The sequence below is a fragment of the Mustela putorius genome, unplaced genomic scaffold, assembly GCF_011764305.1.
Source record: "Mustela putorius furo isolate JIRA1106 unplaced genomic scaffold, ASM1176430v1.1 tig00003866_pilon_pilon_pilon, whole genome shotgun sequence".
Taxonomy (NCBI): domain Eukaryota; kingdom Metazoa; phylum Chordata; class Mammalia; order Carnivora; family Mustelidae; genus Mustela; species Mustela putorius.
The window spans coordinates 6,273-15,526 of NW_025422018.1; the positions used below are offsets into that span (position 1 = coordinate 6,273).

A 9,254-nucleotide genomic window follows, 5' to 3' on the forward strand; every position below is an offset into this window, starting at 1 on the left:
TATACACAATGGAATACTATGCAGCCATCAAAAGAAATGAAATCTTGCCATTTGCAACAACATGGATGGAACTAGAGCGTATCATGCTTAGCGAAAATAAGTCAAGCAGAGAAAGACAACTATCATATGATCTCCCTGATATGAGGAAGTGGTGATGCAACATGGAGGCTTAAGTGGGTAGAAGAAGAATAAATGAAAACAAGATGGGATTGGGAGGGAGACAAACCATAAGTGACTCTTAATCTCACAAAACAAACTGAGGGTTGCCGGGGGAGGGGGAGGGTATGTGATTTGGTGAGTGCTGGTGAAGGTGTGTAAACCTGGTGTGATTCACAGACCTGTACCCCTGGGGATAAAAATATATGTGTTTATAGAAAAAAAAAGAAGAAGAAATTAAACAACATATGTCCATGTGTTCATGGAAAAAAAAAAAAAAGAACTACAGCAACACATTGGCACATCCACATATTTTGATCTCTGTATGGCAATTTACCAATATCTTTAGGTTTGTGATTGTGGTCATATGATAATTAAGATAACTGGTATATGTTAGGCTTATATAATACTTGAAAACTTATTTTCCCCTTTCTTTTTGTTTAGAGAATAAAATAATGTTTTAATGTAATTTCATTTTGTAAATGGACAATCTATTGCTCAGGAAGATTGTCTACCTGATACATTTTGGAGCCAAGTGTTCTTATGTTAATTGTGAATTCCATCTAAATTCTCCCAGTTCTAAACTATACCCTCAGATTCTGAGACTAGGCATGTCCTTAGGCATAGGGAATAATTAACTTCTAGAGGATGTAGTTCAATAATTGCATTTAGTCAGTCTTGCCATGTTGGCTTCTATTTGCTCCAAAATGAGCTTAATTCTCTGTTTTCTGGTTTTTTAATGGCTTGCTTCCCATTCTTTACCTTGTAGTCTTTTGGTTCCTGGGCTCCTGCCCCTCAAAATTTTATCTGAATACCTATTGCTTAACATTTAAAATGCCATCTTCTTGCGTGTGTGCATCTCTTAAAATCTAAATTGATTTCTTGGGTCTTTAGCTGCTTGTGATTGTTTAACCCTCGCAATGTCTGGATAGGCATGTTTGTCTTAAAACACAGGTACTTTTGAATTGAAGCATTCCAACATTTTTTTTTTTAATTCTCTTTCCATAGATATTTCTTCTGGCATCCCTATTTGATCATCTTTAAAACTGGCCAGTCTCCATTTTCTCTAGCCTGAAACTTTTTGATGCAAGAACTATTCTTATTTATCTTATATGTTCCTCCTTTAGTACAGTGTTTGACAAAAAACTGATGCTTTAATACATTTTTTAATAATAGTAATAACAACATTAATCATAATAGCTAAAGTTCCATGCCACTTATATTTTGTCAATCATTGTTCTAAAATTTGAACAACACTATTCAGCCTATTTTTTTATTAAAACAAAACAAAACAAAAACTGTATGAGTTAATTACTAGCTAGTTACTGGTACTATTTCTATTTTACAAATAAGTAAACTAAGACACAGTGTGATTAAGTAAATTGCTTAAGGTCACCAAAACTTAATAGTGAAAAAAAAAACAAAATTTGAGTCCCAGAAGTCTGGTTCCAGAGTCTGTGATCTTAATCACTTTGTGAATGAAGGGATGGATATTTACTTGTTAAGCCCTCATTTAGTCCCAGGACTGTTTCCACATTCAATGGATACTTGTGCGCATGTGAGCAGATATATAACAGAAGTTGGGAAGAAGTACAGAAATGATGTCAGCCTAAAGGAAAAGTTCACCTGTCACAATATTTTGACTTGTGTTGTACTTGACTCTACCTTTCCCTTCTTCCTTCCTCTTGGTTTTCAAATCCTAGGATTCATCAGTCAAGTTATATATTTCTATAACACATGAGGTCTATATTAACCTAACCTAGAAATCTAATAATATTGTTTTAAGGGAAAATTAATTTTGAGTTCAAAACAAAAGCACGCATAATACATTTTTCAATATCACATGTTCTATATAGTTTCCCTTTCCTAAAGAAAATTACTCCTATATAGATTCACTCTAAAAGTCTATAGCTAATAAACAGATTAATTACTGAGCAATTTAATGAAAGAGTAGCCTAACTAAAGTCCAGTGAGAGCAAAGTAAGCAAAGTTGTTCAAAGTAAAAAAAGATCAGGAATGTCCTCTTCATAGACATTACTGAAGGTGATAAACAGAAATGTGAAATTTAGCTATATGGCAAAATATTGAGGACTTGTTTTTGATTTGTTTTCTTTGCCATAGCAGAGTGATAAAACCACTTACATTGGGCCACAGCTACTGGGCTCAGAAGATTACATTGCTTTTCTTAATTCTTATGTTTTTGAATTTTGGTAATGATAATATTGGTGATAATTTCACTTTGATTTTTAAATCCTCAAGGTCAAACACAGTTTACTTATGTAGTCTTTGTCACAATTTATAATGTTTATTTATAGTAATCTATAGTCAGGAGAATTATATCAGAAAGATATTTGGTTGTTTTCTGTGTTCAGGTGTTGTTCTAAAATGTGTATCAGGAATTCAAATTTATTATGCATTTTTTATACTAACATAACCATCTGTAAGTGGTATGTTTAAGGTTATATATCATTAAAATATACCACATCAAATACAAAAGCAGAAATCTTCAAAGATCTGTAAATCAATTGTATAACTAGGCATTTGATAATGAAGAAAGGCCATTTGGGGAGAGAAAAAAATGCAGAAGGGAAACAGTTCTTTCATAACTGTACAAAGACAAGAGGTCAGTCATTATCATGTGGTATCTAATGATGTCTAGGTTGAAAGTAAAATGAGCAAAACTGCATAGTATCTTCCTTTGGAGTCAGACGGCCTACAGTCACATTCTGACTCTGTCATTTATTACATCCTATGCTATCAGCAAATAACAGTCTTTCTGCATCTTAGCTTTCCTGAAAACTCAGAAATAATAATTACCTCATAAGAAGTGTGAAGATTATTGAAACAGCTTCGGGAGAATAGGTGTTATTTCTTCTTTGAAAGTTTGGTAGAATTCCCCAGGGAATCCATCAGGTCCTGGGCTCTTGTTTTTTGGGAGGTTGGAGAGGATGTGGAGAAAGGGGAATGCAAGTTGGTGCAGCCTCTTTGGAGAACAGTGTGGAGATTCCTCAAGAAAAATTAAAAATAGAACTTCCCTATGACCCTGCCATTGCATTACTGGGTATTTACCCCAAAGATACAGATGTTGTGAAAAGAAGAGCCATCTGTACCCCAATGTTTATAGCAGCAATGGCCATGGTTGCCAAACCAAGATGCCCTTCAACGGGCGAATGGATAAGGAAGATGTGGTCCATATACACTATGGAGTATTATGCCTTTATCAGAAAGGACGAATACTCAACTTTTGTAGCAACATGGACGGGACTGGAAGAGATTATGCTGAGTGAAATAAGTCAAGCAGAGAGAGTCAATTATCATATGGCCTCACTTATTTGTGGAGCATACAAAATAGCATGGAGGACAAGGGGGTGTTAGAGAGGAGAATGGAGTTGGGAGAAATTCGAAGGGGAGGTGAACCATGAGAGGTTATGGACTCCGAAAAAACAATCTGAGGGGTTTGAAGTGGTGGGGGGTGGGTGGGAGCTTGGGGGGGGTACTGGGTGGTGGGTATGATGGAGGGCACGGATTGCATGGAGCACTGGGAGTGGTGAAAAAATAATGAATACTGTTTTTCTGAAAACAAATAAATTAATTTTATTAAAAAAAAAGAAGTGTGAAGATTATTAAGACTTTGTTAATAAAATGCATCAAACAAAGCTTGAGACAAATATGCAGTCCTTCATAGTGTTAGTTACGGGACAGTTTCTTTTAGAATTAGACATGAGAGACTAATTATAAGATACTTCTAATCCATTATTTAAAGATTCCAAAAACAAATATCAACTCTACTCACATCTTAATTTTTTAAAGAATAACAGGTTACGGGTACCTGGGTGGCTCAGTGGGTTGAGCCTCTGTCTTTGGCTCAGGTCATGATCTCAGGGTCCTGGGATCCAGCCCCGAGTAGTGGCTCTCTGCTGTCGGGGGCCTGCATCTCTCCCACCCCTGCCTGCCTCTCTACCTGGGATCTCTCTCATTTTCTGTAAAAACAAATAAATAAATCTTCAAAAACAAACAAAAAAGAAAAAAAGAAATGCTGTGAGGGAGTAGTAAGAACTGTGTCACAGAGAGCAATCTTAGTGCTTTGCTTTCTGGGATCCCCACCTTGCGTGTTCACCCATCTTCTAAATCTTAGAGTCCAACAGGCCAGTGGCATATCCAGTAACAGCTTTGCAATTCTGGGGACTTACTTCTTGATGTATGAAAATGTTTATCATGTCGTTGGATCTCAGCTGCTAAATATGAATATATAGTATATATATCCAATACTTGTATGAATATATATATATTTGGTATTCTGGGATTACTGGGTCTTTTTAAGACTGATGCACCTTCTGGCGTGCCTGCCTGGCTCAGATTTGTTTTAGAGAAAGAGGGAGAGAGAGAGTTTGCGCACATGCACGGTGTGGGGGCGGGGTAGAGGGTGCTGGTGAGAATCTCAAGAAGATTTCCAGATAATGGAGCCCTGCTCAGGGCTTGATCTCTAGACCCTAAAATCATGACCTGAACCTAAACCAAGAGTGGGAGGCTTAAGTGATTTAGCCATCTAGGCATACCTCCCTTTCAGCATTTGAAGTGTAGAACTGGGAAGAAATAGAGTCCTCCCCCTTTATTTTGAAAAAGAGGATTTAAAAAAAATGGTTGTTGACCTGGTGTTTGGGATATGGAATTATAATACCACAGCACACATACAGTAAGCTGCTTACTTACAGTAAGTAAGTAAGGAGCCAAGGTACAGAAAACATAGCCTTTTTTTAAAAACCGAGTCAAGTTGTCAGCTGACTCTGTGATTTCATCTCTGATATCCTGGATGTCTTTATAAAATAGAAACTGTCAAACACTATTTTAAAAACTGCATCTTGTATGGACTAGAAGGAAACAACTTCAAATGTACCAAGTTGCTGGAGGGGGGAGAAAATAATAACAAAATAAAAATCAAAGGAAAGCAAGTGCATATACTACACACACTCACCAATAACAACAAAACCAAAATCAAAATCCCCCAAAGTTCCCATTCAGAACATACTTATAGCCTGCACTCATTAGATCATCCAAGCAATTAAATAATAATAATAATACAATGTCAAATCAAACAACATGGGATGCCTGGGTGGCTCAGTTGGTTTAGCCTCTGCCTTCGGCTCAGGTCATGATCCCAGGGTCCTGGGATCCAGTCCAACCTCAGGCTCCTTGCTCAACAGGGAGCCTGCTTCTCTCTCTGCCTTTGCCTGTCACTCTGCCTGCTTGTGCTCTTTCTCTGTCTGACAAATAAATAAATAAAATATTTTTAAAATCACACAACACAGTACACATTTACTACAAAAGAAATTAGTGTTATAATCAGTCTGAGAATGTAATATAATTAGTGTTTGGATGCTCAAAAAAAGTCATACACTCAGCAAACATAAATAATATGTATGAAACAAAAAATAAGCAGTCATAAATAAGAATGGTAAATAAGTGAAAGAGTAAATTAAGAAAACAGAATTAAAAAAAAAAAAGAAACCAGAATTTTTTTCTGATAAAAATTGTTTAATGGTGTGCCTGGGTGGCTCAGGGGGTTAAGCTGCTGCCTTCGGCTCGGGTCATGATCTCAGGGTCCTGAGATCGAGGCCCGCATCGGGCTCTCTGCTTGGCAGGAGCCTGCTTCCCTCTCTCTCTCTCTGCCTGCCTCTCCATCTACTTGTGATCTCTCTCTGTCAAATAAATAAATAAAATATTTTAAAAAAATAAAAATAAAAAATAAAAAATAAAAAAATTGTTTAATGAATGGACAAGTCTCTAAATAGTATTAGCCTTATGTGACCTACATAATGAAAGTTACCTCTAAACCAGCATAAAGAAATTTTTATATATGCAACTTCATGCCTTGTTTCAGAATTCCCACAAAAGATATAAAAGATATTCAAATTAAAAAAAAATAACATCGGGGGTGCCTGGGTGGCTCAGTGGGTTGAGCCGCTGCCTTCGGCTCGGGTCATGATCTCAGGGTCCTGGGATCGAGCCCCGCATTGGGCTCTCTGCTCAGCAGGGAGCCTGCTTCCCCTCTCTCTCTCTCTGCCTGCCTCTCCATCTACTTGTGATTTCTCTCTGTCAAATAAATAAATAAAATCTTAAAAAAAAAAATCGTCAACATTTGAAGGAGAATAAGCAAGATGGTTCCAGAAATGATAGTTTCCTAAGATATAAAATTTAAAGCAAGTCACAAGCAGGGAAAATATATATACATATATATATGTATATATATGATATAATCTTTTATCTGGTCATATCAGAGTGAAACTGAAAAATAATGAAGATTAAAAGATTAAGTGGCAAAATTCATCTTCAAAAATACACAACAGGCTCTCTTCTCTTCTCTGTTCAAAAGCTGCATCTTCAGGTGCAGTGCCAGCCTTGTGCCCAAGACAGAATGGTGAAAGTTGGGGTGAACGGATTTGGTTGTATTTGGTGCCTGGTCACCAGGACTGCTTTAATTCTGGCAAAGTGGATATTGTCGTCATCAATGACCCTTTCATTGATCTCAACTATGTGGCCTACATATTCCAGTATGATTCTATCCATGGCAAATTCTACGGCACAGTCAAGGCTGAGAACGGGAAGCTTGTCATCAATGGAAAGTCCATCTCCATCTTCCAGGAGCAAGATCCCACCAACATCAAATGGTGCGATGCTGGTGCTGAGTATGTTGTGGAGTCCACTGGGGTCTTCACCACCCTGGAGAAGCCTGGAGCTCACTTGAAGGGGCGGGGCCAAGAGGATCATTGTCTCCGCTCCTTTTGCTGATGCCCCCATGTTTGTGATGGGTGTGAATGATGAGAAGTATGACAACTCCCTCAAGATTGTCAACAATGCCTCCTGTATCATCAACTGCTTGGATTCTCTGGTCAAGGTCATCCATGACAACTTTGGCATCATGGAGGGACTCATGACCACCTACCATGCCATCACTGCCACCCAGAAGACTATGGACTGCCCCTCTGGGAAGCTGTGGCATGATGGCTGAGGGGCTGCCCAGAACATCATCCCCGCTTCCACTGGTGTGGCCAAGATTGTAGGCAAAGTCATCCCTGAGCTGAATGGGAAGTTCACTGGCCTAGCCTTCCATCCCTACCACCAATGTGTCTGTTGTGGATCTGACCTGCTGCCTGGAGAAAGCTGCCAAATATGATGACATCAAGAAGGTGGTGAAGCAGGCATCAGAGGGCCCCCTCAAAGGCTTCTTGGGGTAGACTGAGGACCAGGTTGTCTCCTGTGACTTTAACAGTGACACCCACTCTTCTACCTTCAATGCGGGGGCTGGCATTGCTCTCAATGACCACTTTGTCAAGCTCATTTCCTGGTATGACCATGAATTTGGCTACAGCAACTGGGTGGTGTATGGTCCACATAACCTCCAAGATGTAAGAGCCCCCTGGACAACCAGCCCTAGCCAGAGGAAAGAAGAAGAGAGAGGCCCTCAGCTGCTGGGGAATCCTTGTCCTAATTTATTCCCCAGAACACTGAAAATCTCCTAAACTCCACTGTTTTCATCCCAGACCCCTGAAGAAGGGGAGGCGTTTGGGGATCCCTACCTTGTCATGTACCGTCAATAAAGTATACTATAAACAGCCCCCTCCCCAAAAAATACACAACATACTTTGTATTGTCAATGATGGTATCTTGGAAGTACTGAGGGTAAATAATAGTCAACTTCAAGTTTTAAAATTTAGTGGACATATCATTCAAGGTGAAAGTGGACATATCATTCAAAGTGAAAGCAAAATAAAGGTAGTTTTAGAGTACATGAAGATTTTAAAGCTTAAAAACACACTATATAATTTTAAAATAATTTCTTTTAGGAGAATGTTATGAAAGAAATGAAAAAAAAAAAAAAGTAAATGATTAAATATTAGTAAATCTTACTGTTTAATAACAAAATTGTTGTTATTGAGTTTGATTTTTTAAAAAAGTAAAAAAAAACCCAACACTTTATAACATGTAAATAGATGAATCTGAGGACAGGGAATTTTGGAAATAAACATGCTACAAGTAATATACACTTGTTAGGTTACACTGGTTATGTTTAAAATGGCATTCAGGAGATTATAAAAATCAATTCTGCTACTTCAAAATTATCTGAAGGAAGTAAATGTGGAAACTTTCTCAATACAATAGAAGGCAGAGGGCACCAGGCTGGCTCAGTTGGTGGGGCATGTGACTCTTAATCTCAGGGCTTTAAATTTGAGCTCCATGCTGGGAGGAGAGATTACTTAAAAATGAACTCTTTAAAAAAAAAAAAAAAAAAAAAAGAAAAGAATTGAAAGACGGGACAACAATGGAAAAAAATCAGTAGTCAAAAATTAAACAAACATAGTGCTAAGTATAAATATATAAATAGCTATAAAATTATTGATAATCTATAGAAATAGATTAACAGACTACTTGAAGAAATAAAAATCTAGCTGAATACTTTAAAAACATTCTGTTTTAATTTTTTAATTTATAGGATGAGATTGGGGGGAATGAAAATCTATGGAACACACAAAAGAAAACTGGTACAAAATTATAACAGCAGAGACAAGATATAGTTAATGAAAAATGTGCTAATTTCAGCATATTAAACTTTTAAGAAGCAGCTAAGTTATCCTTAAACTAATTTTATAACATTAAATGTATTTATTTGTAAATAAGAAATGTCAAATTATGATTACATGTATTTGCTGGGGATTTTGGTCAGCTTATGATAAAATACATATATTTTTAAAATTTCCACTTTTATTGAAAATGAATATTTATAAGCCTTTTTTCTCAACTACATTTCATTTCCTGGATAATCAAGATAATTTTCAGGGATGTATTATGACTAGGGTGCTCATATAATTTATTATCTAAGCCGGAATACCTTTGACAGTGAAAGCAAAAACTGTTAATTACACTGGGACAATTTGAACTATCCAAGATTTATTACCATCCTGTTTTTAACTCTCATGGCTGGAATTTAGAGCACTTTTAATAACTTTAGAAATCCACTTTTGTGGCTTGTTTACTAATTTTTTTAAATCGTGCCATTTATTTCAAAGATCAGCCTTGGTTTTAAACATTTTATATTTAGAAGT

At 36.9% G+C, this 9,254-nt stretch overlaps 1 pseudogene; it reads left to right on the forward strand.

Moving 5' to 3' along the window:
- Positions 1 to 6,568: 6,568 nt before the first annotated feature.
- LOC123387894 lies at positions 6,569 to 7,388 on the forward strand (annotated as a pseudogene).
- The last annotated feature ends 1,866 nt before the right edge of the window (positions 7,389 to 9,254 follow it).